Genomic DNA, 14896 nt, shown 5'->3' with positions numbered 1-14896 from the left:
CCATGTATCTAAAAGGGGCTTAAGGGGCAGGGGTCTGGGGCCTGCCCATCAGCAGTGGGCCGTCCTCAGTGGTGCCCCCACCAGGACTGCTGAGCACAGACTGTGACATGGATACTGAGGTCATGCTGTGTTCTGGAGAATGCCCCTGGCTGTGGGAACAATCCTGAGGACATTTCTGCAGCAAAAACTCCCTTCCCGGTCACGTGCACTGACCCCTGTATGACTGGTGTCCATGGCAGTGAGTCTCAGACTTGCTCTGAGACCCTTTCTTCTCTTGGCCCTGTCCTGCAGAGAATGAAGGAGCAGGGCAAGATGCTCTGCCAACAAATACAGAAAATTGACCTTGAAGTCAGCTGCACCTTCCCCAACCATGTGATGTTTCGGGACCACTATGGCATCAAGTAAGCCCTTGGGGGGTGGGGATCTCGGAGAGTGGAGGCCCCAGGGGAGATGAGGAAATCCAGAGGGACATGGGAGCCCCAGGAACATGGAGAGTTCCCAGGGGAGAGGCAGGGTTCCCAGAGGAGGGAGGTGACACAGCTGCCGAGCTCACTCCTGGCACAGGGACTGGCCTGCACCATGTACCCAGCGCCTACCGGGCACCAAGTCCTGAACCGGGGGCTGAGGCATGTGGGCCCAGAACCCAGCTGGCTCCTGAGAATGATGGCAGCAAACACAGTAATGCCACATGGTGAAAACTGTTCTCCGTGAGCCAGGAGGATCAGGGTTAGGGACCTATGGGAGGGTGGCAGGACCGGGGACTGCTGGCCTTTTACTTGTGACCGGAGACCTAAAGGGTGACAAGAGGCAGGCAGAGTAAACAGTGAGGGGACAAGTGAGGTGTGGAGAGGCAGGGACGGTGGTAGGAAAGGAGCCACCCAGCTGCAGCCAGAGGGAGGCAGAAGGCAGGTGCCGAGGTGAGGCTGTGGCCGGGCCTGAGTGGCTGACTGTGCTCCTGCCCTTACCAGACTGCCACAAGGGGTGGCCCAGTGCCCAGGGAGGGGAGACTGGGAAGGGCAGGTGCATCTCAGGGTCTGTTAGGTCACAGGAAACTAACAGCATGGGCACAGAACCCACAGAACCCTCTATTTGCCCTTTCCTAGGCAGCAGGAACTCTTCCACGTGCTGGTAGCCTTTTCTGCCTATGACACGGTGAGTATCCCTGACCAACGACATCCCGGGCCCGTTCCCATAGTCACTGGCTTGGGTGTCCCAGGGGGTGTGGCTGCTTCTTGAAAATTCAGGATTCATGAGCACCCAGGACATCCTAGTTAGGGTGCGAGGTCACTGCTCTCACAGAGGTCCCAGCGAGGAGAGGAAGGTCTCTAAGCTCAAGCTGAGATGGAGAGGGTGGGTCCAGGCTCCTCCCTCAAGCGGACCTGACCACTGCTCCTTAGAACAAGGACAGACACCTTCCTGTTGGGATGTCCGAAATCCCAAGGGCTTGGCAGTGTCACAGGATGCTCGTGTCTGGAGTGATCTTCTCCAGGGGAGCGAGGTGCCTCATGGGCTTTCATCAGATGAGTGTGCATTGACAAATGCCATATGATTCGTGAGAAACTGGGCAGAGATCAAAGTTCCCCTTCCGTGCACCCCACAGAGTGCGGCAGTCTGGGAGGGGCTCCTGAGCAGCTGCTTGTCGCTCTGCCCCCGATTTCCAGACCGTTCTTTCAAGAGAAAGCCACCGAGAGGACTCCTCAGGCTGCCCACGTGGGGCCTGAACTTAGCTGTCCTCCTGTGCCAGGCAGCCTGTGGGTCATCTCTGGACTCTGTGCGGTGGGCGCTCAGTGACAGCCATCCCTCATGGCGAATCCAGACAGTGGGTGCTGGCCTGAGCCTGGCGCAGAGGCCTCCCTGGCCCGGCATATGGGAGGGGGGCTCTCGTCAGTTCTTGATCTGACCTTTCTGGCCAGAAGAGCTTGGCCACTGCCCTGCAGGAATCCCTCCAGGAGCTCCGTGTGACCTGACATGTGTGGGAAATGCTCAGTTTTGATGCCCAGTGTCCCAGGAAGGGCACAGAGGCTGGACCCCACATACTCGGAGGCCTGTGGTTGGCCTACCTGGTGACCTTTGCTCTCCCAGGTGACCTCAGTCCTTCCAGGTGACTTCAGTCCCTGTAGATTTCACCAGCTCTCCTGTTTGATCTTAGTTCTCCCAGGTGACATTGGCCCTCCGAAGTGACCTCAGCATTCTCAGGTGCTCTCAGTCCCTCTGGTTCACATCAGCCTTCCTAGGTGACCTTAGCCTCTCATGTGACTTCAGCTCTTTCAGGTTAACTTTATTCAGTCTTCTCAGGTATTCTCAGCCTTCCCAGCTGACCTCAGTTCTCCCAGGTGACCTTGGTCCTCACAGCTGCCCAAAGTATTCCCTGGCAACCTCAGTCCTCCCATTTGACCTCAGCCATCCCAGGTGACCTCAGCTGTCTCAGGGCACAACCTTGCATGGTGACTTTGGCTCTTGCAGGAGGTGGGTTACTGTGAGGGAATGAGCCACATTGCTGCCATCCTGCTCATGCACCTCAACGAGGAGGACGCCTTCTGGGCACTGGTCCAGCTCATGACAAATCAGCGTCACAACATGCACGGTAGGTGAACAGCTGCCCACAGTGCCTTGTGCAGCCAAGCCGGGGATGGCCACACTGGCCAAGTGATGGCGGCTTACAGCCACGGCACCGTCCCTCTCCAACTGTTTATGAGTCTCCAGGTCAGTCCCCTAGGGACAGCCCCACAGCAGCCCAAGTCTGGACAGGGACCCATAACCCTGAGTTGGACCCCTTGTGTCTCCATCAGAGAAGGGACCCACAGCCTCGCTGTGGCCTGCTTTCTATTTCCTGTGGACATGGCCCTGTGGCCTCGTCCTTGTCCAGGCCTTTTTCTCCTTTCTGCTGGTCCTTCTGCCTCATGCTGGCCATCCTGCCAGCGACCCTTCCAATAACCAGACAGAGCTCAGTGGGCAGCGTCTCCCAACTGGTGTCCCCCAGCCAGACTTGTAGTCTAAGAGACAGCCCTCCCCGTCATTCACACCTGTCACCCCGATGGCCGCACAGGGCTCCAATGTGGCTGACACGGCCCTTCAATCTGCCATCGTCCTTCCTTACTGCCTAGAAGTCGGCACAGTTCTACTGGGGCCTCATTGCAGGACACATCTGGGCAGCGAGTCTACCCACGCTTGAGAGGACATCCCCACCCATTGTCCTCAAGGCTGAGGACACATAGTGGGGTCACTGGGTGGGAAGGGGAAGAAGCCTTGGGTTTGGGGGGCACCCTGCAATGCCCAACTCCTCCAGCCTTGGACCTCAGCCTTCCCAGGTTACCTCAGCTGTGTCACTGTACGGCCTTGCATGCCTGGCTCCACCTGGCTGGGGAAGCAGGTGCTCATGTCGGGGGACCTTGTGTTTCTCAGGATTCTACATACCAGGAGCCCCGAAGCTGCGCAGACTCCTGTCCTTTCATGAGCAGTTGCTCAGAACAATGCTTCCACAGCTACAGAAGCACTTGGTGAGTGAAGCTTCCCCTCGCCTCCTCCCTCGAGGGCTTGGGTCCCGGCAGGTCAGGGGGACAGGGAAAGCCCGAGCCCCTCCTGCCACGGTGAGGGGTGTAGTCACTAGAGCCTTTTCTGGAATATGTGACTGTCAATGCATTTAAAGTTTGGTTTCCTTTTCCTTCACCTGGAGGGACAAAAGCACGGGGAGTAGGGGCAGACTCAGGCTGACCAGGGCTAAGGACATTTGGTCATCCAAGGATCTGTGCAGGGGGCAGAGGCCTGGCCACCACCCCCAGGTGTGTTGCCCCTTGAGAAACTGCCTGCCAGAGGGCCCTGGAACTGGCAGGTTTTCAGGCCAACCCAAGGGTCCCTAAGCACCTGCGTTCCTTCTGTCAGGACGACCAGGGAGTGATAGCAGATGTATACACCTACTGGTTCAGCCAGTGTTTCATAGAGGAGGTAAGTCCGTGCAGGGACACGTGGGGCTGGACACCCTCCTTCCGCTCAGCACCTGGCTCCCCCAGCCTGGGCATGTGGCTCCCTTTGTCGAACCCAGATGATCCCACCTCACAGGATGCATAGACATGTCCCTGCTGGGCAGACAGGCCAGGCCCAGCAGAGGCCTGTCCCATGTGTGAAGCCAGGGCTCTGGGTCAGAATCACGGGCCAACCCAGCCATGACCTATTCTGGAAGAGCCCTAGGAAGCCCTGAGCCCCCAGCAGCCCCTCTGTGCGGGAGACACGCCTCTCTGCTCTGAGTTCACCCCTTGAGAAGCTGCAGGACCATGTCTCAGGCAGCCTCATGGAGAATCTCCTCCCTGCTTGGGGCTCCACACTACAAAGTGAGGCCCCAGTGGGCTGACTTCAGGCCACCAGGACTCGGCCCAGCCAAGCCTGCATCTCCCACACCTGCTCTTCCCGCAGATCCCTTTCCACCTCTCCCTGAGGATTTTTGATGTGTTCATATTGGAGGGTGAGCCAGTACTAACAGGCATGGCATACACAACGATGAAAATTCATGGAAGTAAGTATGCCTGTTCCCCAGGGAACTCAGGGTGGCAAGCAGGCAGGACAGGACCTGGCCTGCCAAGGGCAACTGTTTACACTGACCACAAGGCCGCCTCAGCCCAAAGTGAGCCAGTCATGGATGGAGGAGGGTTCGAACCAGGCCAAACATGGGGGGTGGGGCAGGGCACCGTGGGACTTTTTAGACACCGAGCCCAACCCCTGACATGACACTGACAGAGGTAGGAGGGGGGAGGGCACTTTCCTGGCCTGGTCTACTTCTGGCCCTGGCCTCCCATGTGCACCTGGAACCCAGGTATGGCCGAGGCAGGACCCTGCAGCCACCCAGGAGGAGGTGCCCTGAAAGTGAGCAAGGTCCGGGGACTGAATCACCCGGGGGGGACCTATTCTAGGCTGACTCCCACCCCCATGTTTAGAACTCCTCCAGAAGCTGCACCAGGCTGGCATTCTACAATTTTTCACGGAAGAACTGTCCAGGGACTGGGCCCTACAGGATGATGAGGTGCTCAGGCAACTTCGGGTGTCTATGGAAGAAGTGCATGGAGCCAAGTTTGTCCTGGCCCCCTTAGGTGAGTGCAACAGGAGGTGCCCTGGTGACTCGCCATCGGGGGCAGTAAATAATCAGGAGTCCTGGGAACCACCAGCCCTGCCCTCGGGGCTTTCTGCCTTCTTTCCCCTCCTCTGCTCTAAGAAGCTTCTGAAAGCAAGGCCAGCAGGGCCTCAGGGCAGGTGCTGTCCTCAGAAGCCTCAGAGGCGAGGAGGGGGATGTCTCCATCTGCCAACAGCTCCTCCCCCACACCCTCTACTTCTTGTTCTCCAAGACCGCCTGGTGGGCAAAGCAGCCTTCAGACCTTTGTGTTCAAGCAGAAGACCCCACCTGAGAGCAGCAACTGCCCCCCAGAGAGCAGCAGGGCACCCCTCCCACCCTGAACTCCCACACAACGTCCTCAGGACAACAAGCCCTGAGCCAGACACTGAAAAGAATCATGTAGCAAAGCTCAAAAGGACTCAGGGCGAGGGCACACATGGGACCCTCAGGCCTGAGGCAGTACCTAGAGTTCTGTTGAGTGTGGGAATGGTCCAGTCCTGGCAAGGAGCAGATGGCCCTAGAGAGCAGAGGGGCCAAGTACCTGGTGGCAAGGGGAGAGGCCCCCATGCAAGGGGGTCAGGTGACAGGGTGTCTCACGCTTGAGTTCTGAGTCAAAACTGATGCCCAGGCCCAGCTCCTATGAGGTGAGGGCCTGATGCAGAAAGCCTGAGCCAGCCCACACCAAACACCACGTGGATGTCCCAGGAGCAGCTAGAGGTGCCCTGCCGGTTCTCAACCCTCAGGCTGATCACACCCTTTGCTTTGGGGTCATCAGCCTGCAGGAATGTCCTCACTGTGAGGACAGGGCGGCCACACAGCAACCAGGAGCACTGCAGGGAGCCGGGTTCATTAGGGCCTGTCCTGGAAGGGCCGGATAGGCTCCGTGTGGAAGCTGACCGTGTCTGCTTTTCTTTCAGCGAGAAGAGATGAATTTCCGAGGGAGGTCCTGGGCCTGGATCTGGTGTCCTCAGGACCCGGGCCTCGGCTGGCCTCCCGAAGCATGGAGATTCACCCCAGAGATGTCGGACTGGCCGTCTCGGGCCCACCGGCCCAGGTCCAGCGGCTTTGGGAGGCCAAGGCCCAGCAGCATGAGGGGGCCTGTTCAGAGCCCAGGGCTGCGGGTCTCTCACTGGGTGCCCGGGGAAATCAGGGTGTGGCTGGCCTGTCCCCAGTCCAGGACAGGCCACCAGTAATATGGAAACTCCTGCAGTGGAGCTCGCTGCCAAACCTCCCCAGCGATGTGGACTTTGGGGCCACATGGTTCCCCAACGTCAGCTTTCAACAGGAGTGCTGGGTCCGTGCCACTTGTCCATCAGCTGTGGCCACCCCTAGGGCCCCAGTCCAGGACAGGCCAGCAGTAATATGGAAACTCCTGCAGTGGAGCTCGCTGCCAAACCTCCCCAGCGATGTGGACTTTGGGGCCCCATGGTTCCCCAATGTCAGCTTTCAACAGGAGTGCTGGGTCTGTGCCACTTCTCCATCAGCTGTGGCCACCCCTAGGGCCACAGAACAGGCCCAGTCCTGCACTCCCACGGTAGCCCTATTCCCATGCCCTGTTTTGCCTACAGAAGGCTCACAGTGAAGGCCCACGTCAGCCGCCCAGCACAGCGGTCCCTGCAATCGGCCTCATTCAAAATAAATTGTTGTCAGTTACAACGTGCCTGTTTCTGTGGCTCCCAGAGCTCTGTAGGAAGCACAGGACAATCTGAGGCAGGAGAAAGGTCAGGGTCTTGCAGCCCAGGCCACAGACCAGCTTCTCCCAGCCTCCCTCTGGCAAGGTCCTCAGCAGGACGATGGCCACCCGGAGCCCAGGTTCCCACATACCTCATTAGAGACCACAGGCCCACAGCCTCCCACTCTCAGCTGACACCAGGGTCAAGGCCATCAAGTGATTTACTGTGATTCATCTTTTGCCTGGTGAGGACACAGAGAGGACTGGCGGGGAAGTAAAGGATTACGGTGCCAGCAGAGCGTGGGACAGGCAATGACAGTCTGTGTAAAGCGTCCCGGGGATGATCCACAGTCACCTCCATTTCTGGGCTGATTGGGCTCTGGAGGAGCTTCCTTCCCTCTTTTCCTCCTCCTCCTCCTCTCTATTCCTACTCCTGGCATCTGCCACCCTCGCATCCTGAGCCTGTGAGGGGGCAGGTCACAACGGATGCTGCTGACCACTGGCCAAGGAAAAGGACAGGGAGGGAAGCGTGGTGGAGGCAGAGTCGGCAGCTCATCTGGCTGGTCGCGGGGGCCACTGACCAGGAGCAGACTGAGACCTCGCATATGCACACCTGTCATAGCTGGTATCTGCCCTAAGACCCTGTCCATGACCCCAAGTGACGCCACCTGTACCCTTGCTGACATCTGCAGAAACCTATCAGGGCTCCCACCTGGTGAATACTGGACTTGGTCACTCCATCCTCACAGATGTCACCATTACATAGACAAATGAACTCCCTGAGGGTCTCCTCTCACACAGGTCAGAAGGGTGACACATTCTTGTCCTATTATTTTTTTCTCATCTCATCAATTCTTTTTATCCATCTTCCTCCTCCTGCTGATTGGGTATGAAGGGGGTTCTTGAGGTGCAGTGAAGGGAGTCAGGCCCAGAAGACCAAACACTGCATGGTCCTGATGTCAGAGGTAGGGTCCAGGGCCACAATAGTCAGCCTCAACCCACCCAGTCCTCTTACCAGGTTCTTACTCTGCCCCAGGAAAGAATTCAAGTGCAGAGTCACAGTAGATGGTGAGAACAAGTTTAATAGAACAGATAAGAAATACCGTCTGCACAGAGAGAGTGCGGCATGATCCAGACACTGAGCAGGGCCCACACAAAGTCTAACACAGAAGTAAGTTCAGTACAGGGATCAAGTCTAACACAAAAGCAAGAAAAACACACTTAAAGTTCAGTACAGAGTGCAGGCTGGCTCCAGAGAAGGAGCAGCTGCTGCTGAAAGCAAGTTAGACACAAAGTGAAATATACACACCTCAGCGGTGGCCTCCAGGACAGTGAGCAGTGCCCCGCCTTCAGCTGGGATTTGACTTTTATAGTTTATGTGACGAACATTCAGTTAAGGGGTGGTTCCCAGTTCCATGCACCAGGCGTATTCAAGAGTATTCTGTGCTCTCTATCGAGCATGCCCAGCCACTGGATTTGAATAGCCAGCCCTGTGGTCTCATTTTCCCGGGTTGGTGCTGAAAACAGGTCTAACTGGCAACAGTAACTTTCCCCCAGGGGAGAGCTCAGAGGAGGGGGCCTGAGACCTCAGGGAGTGGCTGGAAACCCAGAGGTGTGTCCTGAAACCCAAGCACAGGAAAGTGAGCACCTCCTGTATCCTCTGTACTATTCTATTTTCTTCAACTTCTTGTAAATCTGCCATTATTTCAAAGAAAATGTAAAAAATATATAAAGTAACATGTAAAAAATTAGCTGGTCCTTCAACACAGATAGAGAAGCACTAGACTTGGACTGAATCAGCTATGCCAAGAGTGTTAAAAAAAAATCTGATGTTCATCGTCAGCAGTTATGGCTGGATTCTTCAGGACGCAATCTATTGCTAATTTTTTATCCATTATCTACTGTTATCATAATGCTGTGTAAGAAAAGCAAACGAAAACACAAAGCCCAGTGGCACCAAACAATGCATTTCCATTGAGCTCACTGGCAGCTCTTCTGCACGGCTCACCTGTGTCTGCAGCCACTGGCTGGCTCAGCTGGGGAATGGCTGGTCTCAGATGCCACAGGTGGGATGACCTGGCCTTGCTCCATGTGGTCTCTTGGTCTTCAGCAGACATGTGTGGCGTTGTTCTTGTGACAGACACAGCACTCCAGTAGAGCATGTAGAGGGCGGCAAGCCTTCAGAACTGGCCACTGGCCTTCTCACTGCAAGGCCAGACCAGATTCCAGGGGTGAAGTAGTGGACTCCACTTGAAAGGATAGTGGGTGAGGAAAGGGAAAGGATTGAGGCCAATTTGCAATCAGTTGACCAGATCCTGGCAGGTCATTTAAGCTGCCACATTCTCCAGCATATCAAGTGATCTCAGAGCATAGACACGAGTGCCTCACTTGCTGGCACTAAGGGCTGCTGATGAAGTCCTGCTCCTTTCTCTCAAGGACAGACACCATTAATTGATGACTGTACACTGCTGATGAACTTAGATGTGGCTTTAGAATCTTTGGGAATTAGATTTACGAATTGAACTCTATCACTCAGCACTGCAATTATGGACAGTCAGCGGGTAGCTCAGGAGCCCCCCAGCCCCTTCAGGGGACAGCGGACATGCATGTGTGGTTAGTAAGAGGTGACTGTACCCTCTCAGATATTAATCTTGACCCCTCTCAGGTCACTGTGGCCCAATTACAAGGCCCATGAGCATCTACCTACTGCCTGACAAGCAAGGAGCAGCCAGGCATTTGTCAGGGAAAGCGTCTCTTGTGCTCCTCCACATGCCGTGGGTAGCATTAGGCTGCAAGTGGGGTCCTCTGAGCTTCTTGGGGTAAGACACAGTGTACTCCTGTCAGTTTGGGGGTTATCAAGGATAACAGATGTGGTTACAATAATAGAATTCTTCGGGAATGGCACAAAGGAAACCTGAATGTGTCAGGTAACACACTGGGTCTGAATTCGAGGCACTGATAAAATGGTATTTTGGATGCTCTCTCACAGTCCTGGGAAATAAAAGCAGAAGACAGGAAATTGGGAGCTGCAAGGGAGGATGCAGATTTCCCTGGTGCAGGAACGTGTTCTCCCCTACTGGGCCCCACAGTATCAGAGGGCACAGAGAGCCACACTGGTGAGCCTAGAAACTGGCTGGGGCAGGATTCCTGACAAGGGATAAGTCTCTGCCTGGTGTTCACTGGGATCTGTTTCTGGAACAACATTACAGCGTCCAAAGAGCAATTATGGAACCCTGGGGACTTTAGAGCAGCAGAAACCATTCACCAGCTTCTCTGCAGTGTCTCTATGCTAGACCCAATAGCAGGCAGATGGGAAGGATATCTGTGCTGGCCAGTAGAACAGGTTTGGGGCTCAGATACATGAAAAACCTCTTTAGAAGTGGTATTTGGAGGGGGGCTACATAAAGAAGAGGGCTGCTCATCACACAAGTCCAGTAGCATGGAGCTCGTATGTACCAGAGCAGGCAGGGGAGGAAACAGATGACCGCAGAGATGAAAAGAGGTACTAGAGGTCCATTTGGTCAGTCAGTCTGGGGCAGCACCAGTGACGTGTGTGGTGTGAGCAGGGCCCTGGCAGGGAGCTGGGACACAAGGTGAGGCTCAGGCCTCGGGGAATTATGCATCCAGCAACGATGCAGAGAGAACAACAGCACTGCAGAGACCAAAGCATCATGAATGCGAACTGCAAGATGCACCCCTCTCCAGCCCCCAAAACCTCAGTTACCACACCCAGGACAGACCATCAGAAGGGGAAGTCGGAGAACAAGGTCTGTTGGAGGCTGTCACGTGATGATTCTTCAGTCTCCACCCCCTCTCTGATTCCCCAACCCAGGCCTGAATCACTGTCGATTCACACCAAGTGATCAAAATGTCTAGATACTGGCAGCAGAAGGCTTGGGGCAGGAAGATGGGGAAATCCAGATGATTTTTATAGTTGACAGAGGGGAGAGATTTTATCATTCATGAGCGTATTCTCTGCCTCTACCTATCCATCCCAGGCCCTTTCATAGAGATCCGAGATTTCAGAAACAGGGCCTGGTGGACTCTATTTACAGTTCTGTTCTTTCATGTTGTAGCATTTTGAATCAGTCAACTGTCACAGTCTCTTGGTGGATGGATCCAGAGAACATGAGATTGGCTGGAGTTGCAGGAGAGCCTGGAGCTGGGCGTGTCAGAGGGCTTCCCGGCCTGCAGGGCCCCGGCACGTGAGAACGAAGTTGTTCCTGTTGCTGTGCTGCTTGCTGTTCTGTCTTCCCTCCCCTCTCCCTCTGGAGCATTTTTTCTCCTTCCCTCTGCATTTCACTCACTGATTTTAGCCGGAGCTAAAAGAGAGCTTCATTACTAGAAACTTGTTCGTGGCTGGAGGAGTTGAAATGGAGATGGTGTCGTCCTGTGTCCTCAGACAGTGCTAGGATGACAATCCTATGTTAAATTTATGTGTTGTCATTTTTGTTGCGTATGACTGTATTTCTGTACATTTAAGCATTTATGTTCCTGTGTAATGATTAATTAAGTGTAGTGAAAGGACTGTTCTCAAAGTTAGGAAAAGCCCTTGCTTCTCTGGAGCCTTCGCTCTGCACGTTTCCTTTGCTCTTGCCAGTCCTTATTTCTCTTCACTCTTTTTTCCCACTTGTCACCTTCTTTATTCCCCACTTTTGTTCCTCTGGGCTGGCCCTTCAATCCCCACTCTGTTCCAGGATTTGCTGATGCAGAATGCTTTCAAGGCAACAGGGTTTATTCTCTAGAGAATCGGCTTTTGTCTTCCCCTCCGCACCCCTCTCCTCCTCTGTTCTTTTTTCCTCTTCTCTTTTTTCATTCATTCATCTCCTACCAATTCTGCATCTCATCAGATCCCTCCCATAGTAAGTTTTATCAAGAAAATATCAATGACTAGCACAGTGCATCTGTAATGTCACAAGCCAAGGGAATCCAGTGGAGGTGGTGAGTGGATTTCTCTTGGCCTTATGGGCCTGTTGAGCTGGACATGAGGATGAGTTAGGAGACAAGCAGAACATTCTGGGATCATCATCTCTAACACGCAGGCCGGTGGTCTTAGTGAAGTCACTGGAGTTTAGAAACTGGGTTAATTTATCCATGTCACGGTATGCTTGGGTACCCACTTCTGCTTTCCTCTCCCTAAGCCTCCTGTACAGGGTGTTTGAGTACTGTATAGACACAAAAATAAACCAGGAAAGTAAAATAGTAAATATATTAGTAATCATAGTCAATAGTTGTAGTGGTAGGTGTAGTAGCTGAATGAAGGTCTAGGGCTATGTGCGACCCAATGGTGCCGTTTATATGGAAATGATGTTAAGCACATTTCACAGCACAGCCTTTCTTCTAAAGTTGTTTGGAAGTGGGAGAGACTTTGCATCTCCCTCTTGCCTTTGATTGCAAATGGTGTTTGTATGCCTATCATACTGCTTCCCACTGCAGGTGGGATCCCAGACCTGCATCCCTGAGGGGGGAAGCCCCAATATTCTGCACAGCTCCCACTGGGAAGTTGCCTTCTGTTGCTTTACAGCTGCTCAGCAGTCATCATGATGGTGTGACCTGCTTCTTGCAGGTTAGTGGACCATCCTTGCTCCATGTCTCAGGGCAAGACATTTTCCTTTCCTTTGTTTCATCTGCAAACTCTGAACACCCTGCCAGCCTAAAGCTATGCTGGTGAGACACTTGGAAAGACCCACATGCTTCTGAGGGCAGGAGGCTGCAGAGACACCAGTGCGTCCCTGCTCTGCTTCTCTGTGGCACTGTGCACTGTGTGTGTGTGTGTGTGTGTGTGTGTGTGTGTGTCTGTGTGTGTGAGAGAGAGAGAGAGATGTGAATATAGGTTCATGGTGCAGGCCTCTGTTTAAAGGAGAGTGATGTCTGATGGGGTTTCTTCAAATTAGCTTTTTAAAATTATGTGAAAAGAATATATCCAAAGATCCTTTATGTAATAATCCACTTTGGAATTTTATATACTTTTAATTGGTCTTTCATCAGTATTCTTTTTGGGATAAGCCAGTTTGTCTTGAACCCACACAGGAGCAAGGGGCCACAGGCAACTGAAGAAAAGGAGCCACTCAGGGTCCAGTGAGTTATTGCAAGGGACTGGCACATGGCCCATCCTATGGGAAATGTTTGGCGTGTGGTCAGTGGAGGAGACATGCCCATTGAGGGAACACTGGGGCACAGCATGGGCAGCTGATCTTCCCTCCAATCATCACAGGACCACTCAGTGGAGAGCGGTCAGAAATATATGACTGCAAGGGATGCAGTTTGCAGAAAAAACTCAGGCCCAGACCAGAGTGTCCGCACAACACAACTGTACCAGAACTCACAAGACCCAGAAGTATATACATGGTCAACAATTAAAAACTGAAGTATGGGTCTCATTTCATTTTCCTGCATATTGATATCCAGTTATACCAGCACCATTTACTGAAGAGGCAGTCTCTTCCCCAGTGTACAGGCTTGGTGCCTTTCTCAAAGATCAGATGGCTGTAAGTGTGTGGCTTGATTTCTGGATTCCCTATTCTATTCCATTGATCAGTGTGTCTATTTCTATGCCAGTACCATACTGTTTTGGTTATTATAGCTTTGTAGTATAGTTTAAAGTCAGGCAGTGTTATGCCTCCAGCTTTATTTTTTTTGCTTAGAATTGCTTTGGCTATGCGTGGTCTTTTGTTATTCAGAAACAGGGCTGGATAGTTCTTTCCATTTCTGAGAAAAATGTCATTGGAATTTTGATGGGGATTGCATTGAATTTGTATATCACTTTGGCTAGTATGGACATTTTCACAATGTTGATTTTTCCAATCCAAGAGCATGGGATATCTTTCCATCTTTTTGTATCCTCTCTCATTTCTCTCAGCAGTGGTTTGTAGTTCTCATTATAGAAATTTTTCACTAAAGTCAACTCAAAATGGATTTAAGAATTAAATGTACACCCTGAAACAATAAAACTTCTTAAAGAAAATTTAGGAAAAACACTTCAGGAAGTAGGACTGGACACAGACTCCATGAATATGACCCCAAAAGCACGGGCAACCAAAGGAAAAATAAACAAATGGGATTATACCAAACTAAAAAGCTTCTGCACAGCAAAAGAAACAATTAAAAGAGTTAAAAGACAACCAACAGAGTGGGAGAAAATATTTGCAAAATATACATCTGACAAAGGATTAATATCCAGAATATGCAAGAAATTCAAACAACTTTACAAGAAAAAAACAAGGAACCCAATTAAAAAATGGGAAAAGAGCTAAATAGGCATTTCTCAAAGGAAGATATATGAATGGCCAACAGACACATGACAAAATGCTCAACATCACTCAGCATTCAGGAAATGCAAATAAAAACCACACTGAGATACCATCTCACCCTAGTTAGGACGGCTAATATCCAAAAGACTCTGAACGATAAACGCTGGTGAGGTTGCAGAGGAAAAGGGACTCTCATACATTGTTGGTGGGACTGCAAAATGGTGCAGCCTCTATGGAAAATGGTATGGAGGCTCCTCATACAATTGCAGATAGATCTACCATATGACCCAGCTATCCCACTGCTGGGAATATACCCAGAGGGATGGAAATCATCAAGTCGAAGGTATACCTGTTCCCCAATGTTCATCACAGCACTCTTTACAAAAGCCAAGAGTTGGAACCAGCCCACATGTCCATCATCAGATGAGTGGATATGGAAACTGTGTTATATCTACACAATGGAATACTACTCAGCTATAAAAAAGAATGAAATACTGCCATTTGCAATGACATGGGTGGACCTTGAGAGAATTATATTAAGTGAAATGTGTCAGGCACAGAAAGTGAAATACCACATGTTGTCACTTATTTGTGAGAGCTAAAAATAAATAAATAAATACTCACAAAAAAATGAAAAAACAAACAAAAAAGAAAACCGGGGGGGGGGCGAAGAAAACATAACAATTGCAATTCCTTGAAATTGATACAACAAGCAAACAGAAAGGAGATTTTTGGGAGGGAGAGGGGAGAGGGAGGAGGGAGCGAGGTTTCGGTAATTGTCCACAATAATCAACCACATTTTATATTGACAAAATAAAATAAAATAAAATATTAAAAAAACAAAAACAAAAAACTGAGCTGCACAATAAGCCTTTC

This window comes from Cynocephalus volans, chromosome 4 (genome assembly GCF_027409185.1).
Source record: "Cynocephalus volans isolate mCynVol1 chromosome 4, mCynVol1.pri, whole genome shotgun sequence".
NCBI classification, from domain to species: domain Eukaryota; kingdom Metazoa; phylum Chordata; class Mammalia; order Dermoptera; family Cynocephalidae; genus Cynocephalus; species Cynocephalus volans.
This window is presented reverse-complemented; position numbering follows the sequence as displayed.